The sequence below is a fragment of the Myotis davidii genome, unplaced genomic scaffold, assembly GCF_000327345.1.
Source record: "Myotis davidii unplaced genomic scaffold, ASM32734v1 scaffold6, whole genome shotgun sequence".
NCBI classification, from domain to species: Eukaryota; Metazoa; Chordata; class Mammalia; order Chiroptera; family Vespertilionidae; genus Myotis; species Myotis davidii.
The window spans coordinates 17,546,149-17,565,476 of record NW_006383011.1 but is presented as its reverse complement, the minus strand read 5'-3'; the positions used below and the strand labels follow the sequence as shown (position 1 = coordinate 17,565,476).

The 19,328-nt window shown below is 38.8% G+C and overlaps 1 long non-coding RNA gene across 3 annotated transcripts in view; it reads left to right on the top strand.

Moving 5' to 3' along the window:
* Positions 1-19,328, top strand: part of LOC102761760 — an 88,468-nt gene that overhangs the window by 61,024 nt on the left and 8,116 nt on the right. For 2 of the 3 annotated variants that reach the window (XR_001512276.1, XR_001512274.1), the window contains one exon: positions 16,596-17,065. The exons of the other annotated variant lie outside the window; for it this stretch is intronic. This is a non-coding gene — a long non-coding RNA (uncharacterized LOC102761760). Of the gene's footprint in view, positions 1-16,595; positions 17,066-19,328 lie in introns of those variants that run through there. 3 annotated transcript variants of the gene reach the window in all.

The following is a 19,328-nucleotide window of genomic DNA, read 5'->3' as shown; positions in this document are numbered from 1 at the left end:
TTCAAAATTATCCACTTAAAATTAGCTGCTATATTTGCTCAAACATTTAATTAACTCACCCCTAGACCAAATAATTTCGTGGGCCTTATGCAGTCTGCGGGCTGGACATTTCTCACTCCTGTTAGATGCTTAATAAATGTTGGATGAAGGGAGTACAGGAAGAGAAGCTCCAAATAGGCTTATAGGCTTGTGGTCAATTCTGAGAGAAGCTTACGTGGGTCACTGTGGCCTCTGCCATCTTGGCAGAGAGATGACAGAGTTGAATGGAGTTAAAACCAGATTCAGTCTAGAGAGGAAATGCTAACCAGCGGTTCTCAACCTGTGGGTCACGACCCCTTTGGGGGTTGACTGACCCTTTCACAGGGGTCGCCTAAGACCATTGGAAAACACATATATAATTACATATTGTTTTTGTGATGAATCACTATGCTTTAATTATGTTCAATTTGTAACAATGAAATTGGGGGTCACCACAACATGAGGAACTGGATTAAAGGGTCGCGGCATTAGGAAGGTTGAGAACCACTGTGCTAAGTGGACAGGAGCAAGGCAGCACCCTGGACCAATGCAGAGTGAGACAAGAAAGACGGAAAGTGAATGTGGGTGGTCTCAGTAAGACTGCATGCAGGGCCATTACTAAAGGCTGGCTCAAAGGGGCTGACTTGCCAAGTGCCTTAAACTGGCATTGGACAATAGGAAGCACATTGTCACCTCTCCCTCTGGAGCTTTGAAAACATACTTGCCTGGTCTCCACCTCCAGAGTTTTGGTTTCAAGTGCTCTAAAGTAGATTCGGGACTGGGCATTTTAAAAGCTCTTCAGAGAATTCTGGTGCAGGGAAGACTGAGAATCACCAGTCTAGCATGAAGGCAGCCCACCCAGAAGAGGGAGGAGGTGTGGATTAAGTTTGCATGTAGGCCCCTAGACTGTTCCCCATGTATAACTGAGGGAATGGATGGTGGTGGGTGGGGGTGGCTGCTACTCTCTTACCTACTTTGGTGAGAACTAGCTTAGCACTAGGGCTGGCCCATCCACAGACGAAATGACAGGGAACACGGAAAGACAAGGGTTGAAAGAAAGGAGCTATAGACACCCTTCCTGATCTCAAAATTCAGCCTGCCTCTCACCCCTTGCCAGAGGAGACCAGCTACTTCTTGAGAGGAGGGAGCTCCCTTTGGGAAGTGATGAGGTGGAGGAACACCTTTCCCTTCATATCCACTGCAACCACAGAGGGGAAAGCCAATGGAGAACTGCTGCTCTCTTCTCGTGGGAAATAGCTCAGAGATGGCAGCTTAGAGCTCATGGCCATTCTAAGAATGAAAGGAATTTATTTTAGATTTAAAAAAAAAAAGGAATCCCCAACCAGCTGTAACAGACTTAGTTTGAAGAAGTCATAAATAAGAATGAGGGGAAAAAGGGGGGGGGGCTCTTATTAAAAAATTAGAATCAGCTGATATTTATTTGGAAAAAAAAAAGTCTACTTCTCTACTCTGCAAATTTCCACAATCTGTATATGTAAAAGGTAATCAGGCTGATGACACCTATTAGAGTTCACAGGAATAGACCCATCAAGGAGTGGTATCAGGAAATGTCTTCAAGTAAAAGCTGGCCTTTATTTTATCAGGCTGGTCCTCACTAGACCCTTCAAATATTTGATCATGCAAACCAGATCAAAAGTCATTGATCATGAGCCTGTGTAATGCAAGCCTCTGCTTGGAAAGAAATTAGAAAAAGATGGCCCCTGATCAGTAAAATATGAAAGTGGTATCACCTCCCCTCTACTTTCAATGCAGAGGCATAGCCCAGGGAAGGAGAAGATGAAATTAAAAACAGGCAAGAGGCTTACCTGTTACTGACCTTGATGTGACCCCATCTCCCCAGCCCCACCCCACCTCATCACACTTCACCTACATACACCTACATATACACTGATTACACCTCTTATCACCTTATTGTAAAATTAGTGCTGTAAAAAGCTAAAGCTTTTGTGTCAGCAAAGTTTTCCCTCCCCACCCATCCCCACCCCCCCAAAAAAAATCAGAAATTTTTGTAAAGTGGCTCATAATCTTCCTGGAACTTACCTAATTGTAGAAAGACCTGAAAATAAAGGGACTTCCATTCCCAGTGGGCAGAGACTCGACATGGGCTATTTTAGTTCAATCATCTCTTCCTTTTTGGAAATTAACAGCTCAAGTCTCTATTGATTTAACATGCTGTCCCTGTGATGCAGTGGGGACTTCACACAAGTAATGAGGACAGAACGTTCTGTGATATTTTAACCCTTCTGGTCTTTTATTTTTGTAATTTTCTCTAAAATGGAAACAACTCAAATACATAAATTGATTAGAGGGAACAAGACCAATACCTGCATTTCCTCTTGATACATATATTGAGTATAATAAATATATATAGAGTATATAGTAGATATATATGTAGATATATATATATGTACATATATATATGAAATAAGGAATTTCTGTCTGTATCTCTGCAATGTACTTCTGAACCACAGATATTCTTGTAAAAGAGCAGGCTCCATAGGACAATAGGCAAGTGACTGGGCAGGGATGGAGGGGGCATGAATATGGGCCTTGATTTTCTTTCTTGGGTCTCTGCCTCTTTGTCTCAGACTAGTCTGGGCTGTGCTTGCTTGCAATGATATCAGCTTGCTGTGGGTAGAAATTATGATGATGAACTAAATTAGACATCATGACTTCAGTGTCTGGAGAAGGAGGAGAAAGGGGGAAAGGAGGTGGGAGCTGCTGTTTAAAGTACAGTTAATGGAGTAATTGTCAGGATTAATCAATTACTTTATACAAAATTGGATTGTCAGGAAGGAATCGTCCTTTTGTTTTGAGGAAGGAAGAAACAGTATCCTTTATTCCTCAGAATTTTAAGAGCAAGGAAAGTCTTCCAAATTATGGTGGGTGTGGGTGGGGAGATAAAAAGAGAAGCCTTATTACTCAGGCCACTTAGCAATGTTTAGTGAGCACCTGCTATGTGCAGAAGCCTGAGCTGGGCAGAGGAGAAGCCCCACCCCTGCCACGGACTGGGGATTTGTGTGTGGAGAGAGGTCACTGTGACATCCTGGCTTCTGCCCTTTTCCTTAGACAGTGTCTCAGTCAGTCTCATACACTCTTGTAAGTTCGTGAAATTTATCTCTGGAATCCTCCTCTCCACCCCGACCTTGTGGTCGTCATCCCTGTGTGGTCATCAGGTTTTGCTCCTGTGGCTCCCACCTGGATCGTTCCATTTCATTTTTTCTCCCTGAGTTTATTATTCTTAGTTCCTTCTCTCACTGAAACTCTGAGTGGGGTAGTGTCCAACAATGTAGAACACTGGTTCTACCCTCACTGGGTGAATTTGGGCAAGTCTTTTCACTCTGTTGAGTCTTAACATTTTCTGTAAACAAGAATGATATGGCCCTAGCCTGTTTGGCTCAGTGGATAGAACGTCAGCCTGTGGACCAAAGGTTCCTGGGTTTGATTCTGGTCAAAGGCATGTACCTTTGTTTCAGGCTCCTCCCCAGCCCCGGCCCTGGTCAGGGTTCATGCAGGAGGCAACCAATCAATGTGTTTCTCTCATATCAGTGCTTCTCTCTGTCTTTTCCTCTCTTTTACTGTCTCTAAAAGATCAATGGAAAAAATATCCTTGGGTGAGGATTTTTTTTAAAAAAAGAATAGTAGGAACACTTGTATTGTGAAGATTAAATGAAACAATAAAAGTGAAATTATCTGCAGTTAATTTTTATAGGGAATGTATGCCAGGTGCTGTGCTGAATGCTCTGTGTACAGTGTCCCATGTCATCCATACAACAGCCAGTCTGGCAAGCATTCTCATCCCCATGTACAGATGAGGAAACTGGGGCTTAGAGAGATTAGGTAGCTTGTCCAAGTCACACTGCTAGTTTGCAGAGGTGACAGAATTTGAATTCAGTTTTGTCTTCAAAGTCCATGATGCTGGTACCCACAGTGCCCACTGCCTCTATAAATACCCCTATAAAATGCTATGTCAACAAAGATAATTTTATTAGATATAGATAATACCCAGTGCTATTCCTTATTAGACAGATTTGAAAGTACCAAAGATCACATCATTTACATGTAAAACAATGCAGGTTAATACATTTACATAGAACCACAGGCTTGAAATGATCTAGGCTTGTGGTTTTTAAACTCTGCTTCTCAGAGGCCCCATACCAAGTTCTACTTTTATTCATTTTAAAACTTATCATTATTTCTAGGAAGTGTTTTGTCTTAAGAATGGTTCTAAGGCTTACTCTTTTCTAATTCACTCACAATAATTTTACAGTGGCTTTTGGAGGGAGCATTTTGCCAAATCTTAAGAGATAGCAAGATTCAAGGTTTCCTGACTTCTGGGTCAGGTCTCTCTTTACTCCTCAGTCCTAACTTTTGACATAATGTGTCCAATGTAGAAAAGAATTGAGAATATTAAAAATTAATCGTCAAGAGAGACTTTTTCTAAGAAATATCTTAAGAAGCCACATAGGTCTGGCTGATCTAAGCAAAAGCAGTAGAAGACTCAACCAATAGAAAGTAATAAGGTATGGTAGCAAAAATAAGAAAACAAAAGATTTGAGAGAGACTTGGCAGTGATGTCCAGTAGTGAGTATTATGAACATGTCTCCTATGGGAATAAGCAAAGAACTATAATCCTGTGAGGCCCTTCAATTCACTTATTCATTCAAGCATCATTTATGAAACATCTACTGCATGCCTGGCACTGTACTAGGCAGAGGGACCACAAAGGTGAATAACAAAATGTTCTTCACTCAAGGGGCTGATTCACTAGAGTGGGAGGTTAGGTTGCAGAGGAATTAGTGTGGTGAGAGCAATGATAGATATTTTCAGAGTTCTAGGGATATTTCAAGAAGGGATATCCCCATCCTTGCCTTGGTGGAGAGAGGATGGTAGTTAGGAAACCCTTTTCGAAAGATGTAAAATGCCAAGGTGTACTTGGGAAGAATTCAAATTAGAGGAGATTGACATTAGAGGACATTGTTCTGGCCTTAGGTAGAAGTGAATGTAGTTTCTTCTTTTTCTGGTGAGACAGATATGAGACAACCAGCAAGGCTCCTTGACCATAAGCCACAAACCGATCAAAACACAAACCGCAATGCCGCAGAGCTATTGCTAAGTAGAAGTTCTGCCTTCAATTACTAAAAATAGCTTCCTAAGATTATTTCTTCCTACAAAGATGAAAACAGTTCTTCCTCAGAATCAGAGCCTATTACCTTTTTTCTCAGTAATCGCCTGGCTCTTACCTCCTTTGTTTGATTTTAATATAAGTGTATGCTGTGGGAGGCACACTACATGTCTATTGGATACTTGAAAAAAATATAAAAATGAACCCCTATTAGTTGTGGAAGGCTATATTCCTGAAACAAATGGACTCTAAAATACAATGGCCAAAACCCAGCAGAAGTTTATCACTCATAAAAGAGGGTGAACATTTCAGTTAGCAGTAGCTCTCATCCACCTGGACAATCATGGCCCCAAGTTCTTCCATCTAAGATTCTGCTCCCCTACAGCCTTGATGTATCCCAGCATCCACTTAAAGGAAGAGGAAAGAAGGTGCAAACACTTTAAGAGCAACATTCTTCCTCATATTTTATTAGCAAAAATAAATCACATGACCACATATGACTGCAAGGGCTGCTGGGAAGTGTAGTTCCAGGTCGAACAGCAGCTTCCAGGCTCAACTCTATTGCCATGGACAAGGAAGATTTTTGTAGGCAGCTACTGTTTTCATCATGTAGACCAAGAGAAAGAAAGTGGTTAGTCACAGAAAATCTGTTAGAAAGTTATTGATAAGAATGCTTACCACAAATCAACAAGTTACATACCTTAAGCTTAGAGAATGTTGTATGTCAATTATATCTCAATAAAACTTAGAAAGATAAAAAATAAATGCTTTTCAGCTCTAGCACACTTTATAGTTTTTTGCTTGTATCAATAACTGACACTTCTTTAAAAGCTTCAGATAGAAGCCTATTCATAAATGGAGAACATGAAGCCACAACCAGTGATTGTATATTGCTTGTTTGTTAAAACCCTGATTATTTTTAAAGATATTTAAGGAATCTAACAGCTAGATAGATAATATTAACAGCAGTAAATCATGGGAAATGTCAGATTTTCCCAAGCAGATAAATTTAATCACATCTACAAATATTTTTCAATGCCTTTGCTAGGCTAAATACTTTGGGATAATATAGCAAACCACTGTGAAATAAAAGTTCAAAATATATATGTATATGAGGTTGAAATAGAAGTAATGTAGCCAATGATACCATTGATTTCCAAAAAGGTTGCACAGAAAAAGAAATGTAGATATGGTCAGAAGGAGAAAGAATTTGAACAAAATCTGAAAGTGTGGGTGAAATGTTGGTAAGTGTAATGGATGGGAAGATGTTACATGTATGAAAGTTCCGGAAGCAAAAGAGAACCAAAGTATGTGTGAGGAACAGAGAGGAGATAATCATAGATGAAGAAATGGATAACATTGACGAATTAAACTGGTGATTCTTTATGAATGGGTTGAGGGTATGAGAAATGAGGAGTTAACCTTCTGCTTTCTAGGTGGTAATGAGGCAGGAAGTAGTGTGTGTAGCTTGGAATACTCCCTAAGTAATGCTGTTTCATGTCTTCATTGAAACATTTTGAAATACAATTTTAATATGTTATATTTAATTAGTTTTTCTTTCTTCTTTAATTTATTGGGGGTGAAATTGGTTAATAAAAACCATACAGGTTTTGCCCTGGCTGGTATGGCTCAGGCGGTTGAGCATTGTCCCATGCACTGAAAGGTCACTGGTTCAATTCCCAGTCAGGGTGCATACCCAGATTATGGGTTTGATCCCTGGTTGGGGTGTGTGCGGGAGGCAACCAATTAATGTTTCTTTCTCTCCATCTCACTTTTTCTCTCTCTCAAATCAATTTCTTAAAAACCCATACAGGTTTCAAGTGTACAACTCTGTAACACATCATCTGTATATCGTATTGTGTGTTCACCATACCAGGGCCAAGTCTCCTTCCATCACCATTTATCCCCCTATCCTCCTTCACCTCTCCTCACACCCCTCCCCTTAACTGTTTATTGAAAATGTTTGACTTTTATTTTTAAACCTGGACTAGACTTCAAGTTTTGAAGCACCTGGACAATCTTTCAAACTAAAATTCAGATTCCACTTAGCATGACCACGACTGGTTCTGTGCACTTAATAAGGGACCAATAGATTATTGAATTGATAAAATGATTGGTAAACATCTTAAGATAGGTTCATGGAATAACCATGTGGCAGGAAGAATTCTAAAGAAAGCCCCCAAGATTCCTGACCTCTGGTTATTCAATGAAAACTAATCTAGGCAATGTTGTGAGATTTTACAGATGTAATTTAGTCCCAAGTTAGTTGACCTTAATATACAAAGAGCTTTTTAAAAGCAGAGCTTTTCCTCTGGCCAGTAGAAGAAGTCAGAGAGATCTGAGTGTGAAGACTCGACGTGCTGTTTCTGACTTTAAAGATGGGGATGACCTATTGAGAAGGAATGTGGGTGGCCTCTAGCAGACAGTGGCCCCACTGTAGATGGGGACCTCAGCCACAAGACGCTACATTCTAACAACAACCCAGGTGAAGTTGGAAGCAGATTTTTTTCTGAGAGCCTCCAGGAAAGAGCCCAGTCTGACCAACATTGGATTTTGACCGTGTCAGACTCTAAGTGGAGCCCAGTTGAACCTGCCCAGACTTCTGGCCTACAGAACTATGAGCTAATAAATGAACGTTGTTTTGAGCTAAGTTTGCAGTGATTTCTTACATAGCAATAGAAAACTAGTAAAAATGATACCTGAATTCTATTTAAGGAGAGGTTGCATATTTTAAGGCTCAGTTCTATTCAACTATGAAAACTTGCCTGATCACCCCAGAGTGATCCTTTTCTCCTCCCTGGTCCTATAGGACTTTAATCATTCTGGAGTTAGGTATCATATAGTATGGCACCTGTGTACTTGACCCTCCTTTTTTAAAATGTTTTTATTTATTTTAGAGAGAAAGGAAGGGGGAGGGAGAGAGAGATAGAAACATCGAAGATAGAGAAACATCTCTTGGCTGCCTCCTGTACACCCCATACTGCAGTAACCTCTTGGTTCATAGGTCGACACTCAACACCGCCTGGGAGGTGCTTGACCTTTCTCCCCCACTCCCCCAAGTGGTCAGCTCCTTGATGACAAGAATCGAATCTAGTCTACAGTTTCTACTTCTAAGAGTATGGGAGTGACCCGGCCTGTGTGACTCAATGGTTGAGTGTCGACCTATGAACCAGGAGGTCAGGGTTCGATTCCTCATGAAGGCACATGCCTGGATTGCAGGCCCGATCCCCAGTAGTGGGAATGCAAGAGGCAGCCAATCGATGATTCACTCTCACCGTTGGTGTTTCTATCTCTCTCTCCCTCTCCCTCTCCCTTCCTCTCTTTGAAATCAATAAAAAACATATTTAAAAAACATTTTTTTAAAGAGTATGGGTGTGTAGGAGGAGGTGGTGGGCAAGCCTGATTTTGAAGAATATTCTATCAGCAAAAGCCAATGAAATGTTGTGAGAAAGAGCAAATGGCTATTGCTTTCTCTCAATAAAGAAGAACCTGGGTCAACATTCAGTTGCTAAGATCAAAGTTACAGATCTGAACTGAGTGCCAGCCTGGCCAGGGCACTATCCCTACATTTGGACAAACCAGAATGACTAGTCTGACTCATAAAGGTATAATTGAGACCCTTCTCGTTATGAGTCTGTTTTATTCTTAGTGCCAGTTATTACTTCATAACCACGGCTTTATCCTGTCCCTGTTTGTTGCTGAGGCTGTGACCATGGCAGGGCGTAAAGTCCTGGCTTACAAATTACAACGTTCTTTTCTTACGTAATCGTGTAAGAAACAGTCTTACCAGCCTTCAAATGCAATATCCTTTATTTCAGAGAAACGCCTTGTTTCAGAGAAACTCCTCAATGCACATGTATTTCTAATATGAGTGAATTTTATTCTTTTATCTATATGCATGTCCCACTAAAGCAAATACATTTTAGAAGTGCTCAGCACATGTTATACACCTGCAGACGATTCTGTAAGGTGTTGGCAGTGTGCTCACCGTTCTGCGAGACGTCTGAGGGCCTGCTCCAGGACTGGGAATTCATTTTTCCTTCCTTTCTCCAAGGGTAGCCAAGGCTGAATTATCCCCCTGTTAGTGCCTTACAGTACCAGAAGGAATGATCAGAAAACCCCTGAAAGAGAAGAGTTTTGCTTGGGATCAATGTTTAACCCGAGGTTAGAAAGCCTGGTTTCAGGAAACTGTCATGACACCCAATGGTGATTTTATTTGATGAGTCTCAGAAACTAAACCAAATGCAGTTTTCTTTTTCTTATTTTCAGATTTAAAAAAAAGACTTGAAAATTTACTAGCAATATTTTCACTAGATTTCCTTGGCCTTATCATGTGCACTAACTCAGAAAGTATCTCGAACTCCTCCTACTCCACCTACCCTCCCCCGAAAACATCACATTCAAGTCCAAATCCAGGATGTCCAATCTCCAAAATATCTTTCAAAACCATTCTCGTTTCTCCATCGTTATCCTCACTGCCCTGAGTAAGTTTCCCAGTCTCCCAGCCTCTCTCTCCTGCAAAATAGACCTGAGATGATTTTTCTAAAACATCAATCTAGTCCTGCCATTCACTGTTTTGCTTAAAGTCCTCTGTCCCTTTGCCATCAGGGCACACTTCAAACCCCCGCGCCAGACAGGTTGTGCCTTTGCCTATATCTCCTGTTTTCACCCACATCCTTTCCTTTTCCAGTGTTTCTCAAAGTGAAGTCTTTACACTGTCCCCAAGAAAATCACTACCTATTAAAGTTACACATTCCTGAATCCTGTCATTTAAAATCAGGACTGTTTAAGAAAATCTGGAACATTATCATTTCTAACTATTTATCGAGTGGTTAAAAACAGATGGCATAGTGTCCCAAGAAATGGTATTAATTTATTTTACATTGAAAATAGTTTTAGTGGGAACAACAACAACAAAAAAAAACACACCACAGCCCGACCTGTTTTCAGAGAAGATAATAGGCTAAAGCAGTGATTTTCAACTTTTTTCATCTCATGGCACACATAGATACACCCTAGATTCCTCCTGAGTCACGAGTGAGTGATTTTCAACTTTTTTCATCTCATGGCACACACATAGATGGACCCTAGATTCCTCCTGAGTCACCAGTGGAAGGAAAGCTTTGCCAACCTTCTTTGGACTTTGAGTAAGAAATGAATTTTTGATGTGTTTTAGTCATTGTAACATATTAATTTGCCAGGGCTGCCATAACTAAAATTTTGTGGCATACAAAAAATATAATATACATTATATAGAATATAATCTGATGAAATATAATCTGACAAGAAATAGGTATAATTTTGATTCATTCACACCGGATGGTTATTGTTGTGTTGGCTATTGTCATTTTTTAAATTTGACGATCTAAGGGGAAAGAGGTTGGTGCCCATGACTAAATAGTCAGGTACTGCATGTTTTAAAAAATCCTTGCAGAACACCAGTTGAAAATCACTGGGCAAGATGTGTGTGTGTGTGTGTGTGTGGTGGAAGGGTTAAAATGATTGTTGAGGGAGAGTCTGAAAAGTTGGCATTTGGTACAAAAAGTGCTCTGGAATAAATATGAATTCAAGCAATGAGTTTTTTCAGTGTTTTCTAATGTTCCCCTAAGGTTGCTCAAGAGTTTATTTTCCTTGGAAATTATATTTTAACAGAAGTATAAAATAATGCATGCTCAACGATGAAAGCAAAACCATTAAAGAAATCTCAAAAGGGCTAAAAGTAGCACAGGAAAAAAAAATCAACATGTATTTTTTAAACAATGGAAAGAATTCCCATTTGTTTGTAATTAAATACTAATAAAACCCTGCTTTCCACAAAGGTATAAATAAATCTGTTACTATTCATATTAAGAGATAATCTGGATCATTGGGAAGCTATACTTATTTGTTTTAACCGAACCTTCAAGAAAATTAGTTTTGTGACAGAGAAAATAGTGTAACCCAATATTCCATGGCCACCTAACCTGATAACTAAGGAGGCTGGGGGGAAGGTCACATGTATTTCCTAAGTCTTTCTATTCTCAAAAATAACCATCTTAAAATAATGTCCCCCCAAGGCATATTTTGGGGTGGCAAACTCTGCTCTCCCTCAAATATTTTACTCATGCATGATTTTATAACATCATCCATTGTCTGTCAGAATATATTGGTTCATTGAGAAACGCAGATCTTCCAAATGTTGACACATGTCATTATACAACCCACCCTCCCACCCCCCAAAAAATCACATTCATTAATATCATCACCTATTCCATTGGAAAGGTCTTCTTTAAATACTGGGAAGTTGTCAAGTTTACAGTGGCAGACATAAGGTTTTTTAAATTCTCATTTCCACATGAAAGCCTAAATTTTATCACTGGCAACAAATACTGTCAATTATTTTCATTGACGTGACAGGCCCACTAGATTCATCTTTAAGAAAATGTTTCCTAAATATCCAAGTTTCAATAACTACAATTTTTCTATCTGTCATTCTTCTAAGTCAAAATGGCATTCCATGAAAAAAGAAGTTAGTTCAGCTTGCAAACCAAAGAACAAGTGCTTTTCCTCAAGACAACCCCTGTAACAACATGCAGCACCAGGGCTGTCTGTACACAACCCATCTCATCACACAGATGTTAAAAAGATGTCTACTCGAGGGTTAAGACTGAACAAAATGAAGAATTTGTGTTGTTTCACCAAGACCATTCTTAAGTGAAACTGGCATCTTAAATTTCATTTGCTTATTTGTCTGTTTACATATTTATCTTTTTACAGGCAGTCTTTGGCAGTGAACAATAGAATCACTATTATTATAGTTTGGTGCTCCCATTACTAAGGCACCCGTGGTTTTACCCACCAGTGCTTTTGTACCATCAGTGCAAATGTCAACATAATGAAAAAGGCAAATAATGTCATAGTATTATTAGGAAAATAGTTTTGACCTGAGAGGGTTTTGGTGAGTCCAGGGGGAGGCAGGCCACACACTGAGACCCACTATCACAGAAAATAACCATATTTACTGACAAAGAATCTTTAATGTCTGAAACAGAATGTTGGAGTAGATCATTGATTAATCTACCCTTTAAAATTTTTTGCCGAAACCGGTTTGGCTCAGTGGATGGAGCGTCGGCCTGGGGACTGAAAGGTCCCAGGTTCGAGTCCAGTCAAGGGCATGTGCCTTGGTTGGGGCACATCCCCGGTGGGAGATGTGCAGGGGGCAGCTGATCGATGTTTCTCTCTCATTGATGTTTCTGGCTCTCTATCTCCCTTCCTCTCTGTAAAATATCAATAAAATATTTTTTAAAAAATTTTATTTTTCAATTATAGTTTACATTCAGTATTATTTTATATTAGTTTCAGGTGTACAGCAGTGTTTAGACAATCATTTACTTTACAAAGTGTTCCCCCCATTATTTCTAGTACCCACTACCACTGTAAATAGTTATTACAATTTTATTGACTATATTCCCTGTGCTGTACTTCACATCCCGGTGACTATTTTGTAACTGCCAATTTGTTCTTTTTAATCCCTTCATCTTTCACCCCTCCCCTCTGGCAACCAACAGCCTGCTCTCAGCATCCATGAGTCTGTTTCAATTTTGTTTCTTCATTTATTTTATTCCTTAGACTCCATATATAAATAAAATCATATGGTACTTGTCTTTCTCTGATTGACTTATTTCATTTAGTATTATACCCTCTAGGTTCATCCATGCTGTGCAGATGGGAAGATTTCATTCTTTTTTGTGGCTAATATTCCATTGTATACATGTACCACAGCTTTTTTATCCACTCATCTATTTTTTTAAAATATATTTTATTGATTTTTTACAGAGAGAAAGGGAGAGAGATAGAGTTAGAAACATCGATGGGGGAGAAACATCGATCAGCTGCCTCCTGCACATCTCCCACTGGGGATGTGCCTGCAACCCAGGTACATGCCCTTGACCGGAATCGAACCTGGGACCCCTCAGTCCGCAGGCCGACGCTCTATCCACTGAGCCAAACCGGTTTCGGCTATCCACTCATCTGTTGATGGGCACTTAGGTTGCTTTCATATCTCGGCTATTGTAAATGATGCTGCATTGAATATAGAGGTGCATATATTCTGTACAATTAGTGCTTGAATGTGCCCTGACCAGGAATCAAACCCACATCCTGGGCACACTGGGATGATGTTTTAAGTGACTGAGCTGCCTGGCCAGAGCCTATCTAGTCTTCATTTGGTTATTTGGGTTGATTTTTCCATAAATTTGGTCCTGGGAGTAGGTGAGTGTAACTTCTACCTACCTCACTGCCATCTTAGATCCCTAGATATATATCTATTTAATAAGGTGACTACTATTAAAATCACAGAATGAGAAAACAAAGGATTTAAGTACTAATTTAACTTTTTTAATGTGCTTAAAAATAAAATTAGGGTAAAAAATTTGGAGACTTTAAAGTTAGATTCGTTATTTACATTTTTGTTTTTAAGCATTAATAGTTCTATTAGTGCCCTAACCGGTTTGGCTCAGTGGATAGAGCGTCGGCCTGTGGACTGAAGGGTCCCAGGTTCAATTCCGGTCAAGGGCATGTACCTTGGTTACGGGCACATCCCCAGTGAGGGTATGCAGGAGGCAGCTGATCGATGTTTCTCTCTCATCAATGTTTCTAACTCTCTATCCTCTCCCTTACTCTCTGTAAAAAATCAATAAAATATATATTTTAAAAAATAGTTCTACGAATGAAATAGCTTTCTCTCTCTTGCTATTTATTACCTACAATTTTATTAATGTGAAAGGATTTGAAATGTCATTTCTCCAAAGAAGATATACAAATGGCCAATAAGAATATGAAAAGATGTCCAACATCATTAGGCATCAGGGAAATACAATGAGATACCATTTCACATCAGGAGGGTGGCTAGAAATCAGAAAGCCAGAAAATAACAAGTATTGCAAAGTATGAGGAGAAATCAGAATCCTCATACACTGCTGATGAGTCTAAAATGGTCCAGTTACTTTGGGAAACATTCTGGCAGTTCCTCAAACAATTAAACATAGAGTTATCATATGATCCAGCAATTCCACATCTAGGTATATACCCCAAAGAAATGAAAATATATGTCTACACAAAAACTTGTTTATGAATGTTCATAGTAGCATCATTCATAATAGCCAAAAGTTCAAAACGACCCAAATGTCTGTTAACAGACAGTAGATAAACAAAAGTGGTATATCCATACAATGGAAAATGATTTAACCATAAAAAAGGAATGAAGTACTGATACATGCAATAACATGGATGAACCTTGAAAACATAAGGTTAACTGAGAGAAGCCAATCACAAAAGACCGCATATTACATGATTCCACTCATAGGAAAGTCCAAAATCGGGACATCTATAGAGAGAGAATGTTGATTAGTAGTTGGTGGGCAGGGTGTGAGGAGTATGCAGGTATAAGTGATAGCTAAAGGATAAGGGGTTTCTTCTTGAGACGAAAAGGTTCTAAAATGACTGTGGTGATGGTTGCACAACTCTGAATATACTATAAACCACTGAATACTATACTTTAGATTGGTAAATTGTATGGAATGTGAATTATATCAGTAAAGCTGTTCTCCTCCAAAATTAACCATGAGAAAAAAAGTTTTAGATAATTTTATAGATGGGCAGACTGAAGCCCCAGAAAGAGAGGTGACTGACCTAAAGTCACACAAAAGCTGGGACAGGAACCCAGGTTTCTGAATCCTGAAGTAGAGTGCATTTCATCCCCCAGAATAGTGTACAATACCCCTTTTACTTCTGAAAAAAAAAATTCCAATGATCATACCAAATGCATTCAAACTAGAGTCGGCCTAGGAGGTGAAAAGAAAAGTACTCTATCTACAATTCTGCTCTGAACAATGTCACTCTTTGTGAAAAGAAATGGGAAACTGAGCAGAATAAGAGAGGAGAAATAGAACTCACCATCTCACTTTAAACACTAGACCTTTTATGGGCGGGCTTATAAGTGGTCACACCAGTCGTGTAGTCTTTATCAGAAATAAATGAGGCAAATCTAAGGCCCACCACAAATCCCACCTTCTCCATAAAATAGTCCCAAATAACTCCTGTCCTAACAGTCCATTATATTTATTATACATGTTGGCAATATTTATATTTCATTTTAACTATAATTTATCTTTTTTATACAGGGTGGAGCAAAAGTAGGTTTATCATTGTGAGTACATGAAACGAAGTTTATTCCTGTATTAGTCTTTATTAATTATTGTATTATTTTCCATGCAAACTGTAAACCTACATTTGTTCAACCCTGTATTATTCTTCCATGTTTCATCCTTAGATACTTGACTCATGTAAGTTTTATCTTTTTTAAGATTGTTACTTTTTCCCACTTTTCCCATTATTTTCCACTTCTTCCTACTCAAAACTTACTTATGCATAGTGACACAATAATCAGTAATTCAACTGAATTAGTCCATTTGCTTTTAATAACTTGAGATATTTGATATTATCAGTGCAGTAAAAGAATATAAGTAAATCTAGAAATATGTTAGTAATTCCATGGATAATGGTTCCCTTTGAATTTACTAACTTACAATTCATGTATGTAGTTTTTTAATGTTGTATAGGCTTTTATCAGAGATGAGTGAGGCAAATCTTTAATCTTTATGCCTCTAGTTGGTGAATCATATAGACAAATTTGAATTCTGTTTCTAATGCTAGTTAAGTTTCATGGGCCAACTGCTGGTAAAAGAAATGACCAGTCATTTAAACTGCTAAAAGATAAACTGATGCATATCAAAAATTTTAAGAGTTTATTTGAGCAAAAAGTCCATTCAAACTGGAAAGTGTTCCACCACTAGGAGCCAGAAAAAGATTTCAGAGAGAAGAGACAGAAGCAAAGCAAGGAATTATTTGATTGGCTACAGATTAAACAGTGGCCTTATTTCAGACAGCCTGGGTGGCAGTTTGTGGTTGGTTGTCTTTAGGTTTGGATTTCTTAACCTTGAAGCATTTACAAGATTGGGTTTTATGTGCTTACATAATGCCACTAAGGCATTAGAACCACCTCAGTCTAAGAGCCTCCTTGTTTAAATAATTTAACAATTGCTATTTCTGGATTGCATTTTTTTAAGAAAGAAGATATTATGTAGCTCATCATTCCAAATAGTTATCCTAAAGGGCAGGGCTTTAGAAAAAGTCTGAATTAAAACAAATATTTTTAAAATGTGTACCAGTTAGGGATTGACTGTAGCTGCATGTAATAAGGTACAGTGGTAGCTTATCCAAATAGGATTGGAATATTTTCAAACAGCAAGAAGTCTAGAAGCAGGGAGAGTTGCCAGCTTTAGCAAATAAAAATACAGGACATCAGTTAATTTGAATTTCAGTTAAACAATCTTTTAGTCTAGGTATGTTTTATGCACCACTTAAATTGGGCAACCTGTGTTTTATTTTGCAGTCTTAGAAGCAGGCTGTCCAGGATGTGTCAGCAAGCTTCTCCTAGCATCCTATCCTATCATCCTTCCTTTGTGGCATTTGTCCTTATAACTGCAAGATGGATGCTGTACCTGGAGGCATCAAATCTATGTTCTCGGCAGGAAGAATGAGGGAAAGAAATGGGAAGACAATAATCCTCTCATCCAACACAATTTTACAATAAGATTTCCTCCCTGATCTAAGTGTATTATGTGAATTATTATTATTATTAGACAACTGATACTGGACATGGATACCTTTCTCAACCTCTTCAAACAATTAGCATCAAATTATTGTGGATTTTTAAAAGGAAATCACGAACAAATGCTATTCAATTACAATAATTTTTTCTCTCTATTTAACAGTGGTCTTACAAACACGTCTGTTACAGCCTGGCCGATTGAGGCTCAGTGGTTGAGTGTCAACCTATTAACCAAGAGCGTTTGATTCCCAGGCATATGCCTGGGTTGCGCTCGGCCCCCAGTGGGGGGCGTGCAGGAGGCAGTTGATCAATCATTCTCTCATCATTGATGTCTCTATCTCTATCTCCCTCTCCCTTCTTCTCTGAAATCAATAAAAATATATTTTAAAAAATAAACACTATTGGTTCATTTTTCTTGTTAAACCAGTAGGAGTTTCACAATTTTTATGGGATATTTTCTCTCAAAAACAAAAGCAGTTGTTTACCTAATTTGAGACTATCAAAAGCAGTATCACATAGTGACCTTAGCCACATTAATTTTTCTGAACCAGTAGAGAAGTATAGATAAAATAAGAATATAATTTTCACCGTAACTAATGCATTTCCAGTAATTATTACTATATAGATGAATTCTCAAAGGAAAATAGAAATTTAGTTTTACCAAGCTTTTTTATTTTGTTTTTACAACTTGACTGCTTGTCTGTCTTTATTAAGGTAATACTTGATTTCTTCTCCCTTAAAAATATAAGATTTCTTCTCCCTTAAAATACAAGAATCATGTCTATCTGAATAAAAAGCATAATTATTTTGTCAGGGTCTAATGAAAATGAACATTTCCTCAATTTCCTGGAGTGGGATAGTTTTTACAAGCTCTACAAAAGATATCTTTCAGATAAGGTCACACCAAATAGAAGTTTTGCTCATTGGATTAAAAATAGATCAGCTCAGTGACTCAGCAGGTAGCTTATTGCAGTTGCCCACTGAGAACATCCTAATTCTTCCTTGTACTACATCACAGTGAAGTACTCATGTGGCTTTATGGGGATTAGCTTATGCAGCTATTAGAAATAAGATCATAGTATATCTAGGACATTCTGTGAGATACAATGCACTGAGAGTATTATGGGTCAAATTCTGGTTAAGTATATATAAGCACAGATTCAACATAACCATTTAAATTTATTTTTAATGAGAGGATCAGGGGTCAAATAATGGTTAAGTGTAAGAAAGCATATATTTGAAGATTTATGTTCCTTTTAATAAATTTACAGTAAGACAGCTAAATGGAAAGTGTATGGTGGAATTAGGTTACAGAGTACTTGACTGTGCTGATTTTTAAAGCAATGCCTGTTTCATTATTCTGTGGACTTTCCTACCTGACTTCCCTTCCCCCTGCCATATGGGAAACCTCAGGGGGCTTTAATGTCTTTCCTTTTTTATTACTCAGATTCAGACAGTGACCAAGTCACTTCCAGCCTCAGAACAATCAGGGCTGGTCTTACAAATGAAGTTGGTAGTTCTCCTGACCTTGACATAAGAAATTGAAGGCCTACCTTCCCCCAAAATATTTCCCTCTACATTATTGGCTATTGATAGGGGAATTTTAAGCTAGTACCTTTTATTAACTATATATATATATAATTGATTTTTTACAGAGAGGAAGGGAGAGGAATAGAGAGTTAGAAACATCGATGAGAGAGAAACATCGATCAGCTGCCTCCTGCACACCCCTTACTGGTGATGTGCCCGCAACCAAGGTACATGCCCTTGACCAGAATCGAACCCGGGATCCTTCAGTCTGCAGGCCAACGCTCTATCCACTGAGCCAAACGGTCAGGGCTAAGATATATTTCTATATCTGGCATCCATCCACTTGAAAATCACCCTTGTACAGTCACCATATGTCAGGATGCTGGAGAAACAATCAGTAAAACTAGGTCTTGACCCTCTAAGGGCTCCATTTATCTCCTGATTTATCAGGTCCTTGAGTAAATAAATAGGTAAGTTTTGATGTGGGGGGAAAAAGAAGAGTAAAAAGGTAGTGTTGCAGAATTTACCAGACAACCAGAAAATACACAAGGAGTACTCGAGAGTTAGGAAAAACCCTTTATTTAAAGCAGCACTGCTGGCTCAGGGAATTTGAAGATCCAAAGCCTGAACAGCTAATACAATGAGATCACCCCTTATATATTCCTAAATTTCTCTGTTTCCTATCTGTTTCCTAATTACCAGGCTTTTGTGGTAGTTAGCCCCTCCTGAGTCAGTTGGAATGGGGAAGTTAGATTGTATCTAAATGCTTGGCTTGCATGGTGCCAGCTACACACACACACACACACACACACCCTGGCCAAGCTGCCAAATTTCCGGCCCGTGGCCCCTGCAAACTGGGAGTACCCAGAACAGACTATTGCCTATGGAAGGGGCAGTGACTTAATTATAGGCTAACAAGAATGTGCGCTAGGGCCCTAGCTGGTTTGGCTCAGTGGATGGAGTGTCGGCCTGCAGACTTAAGGG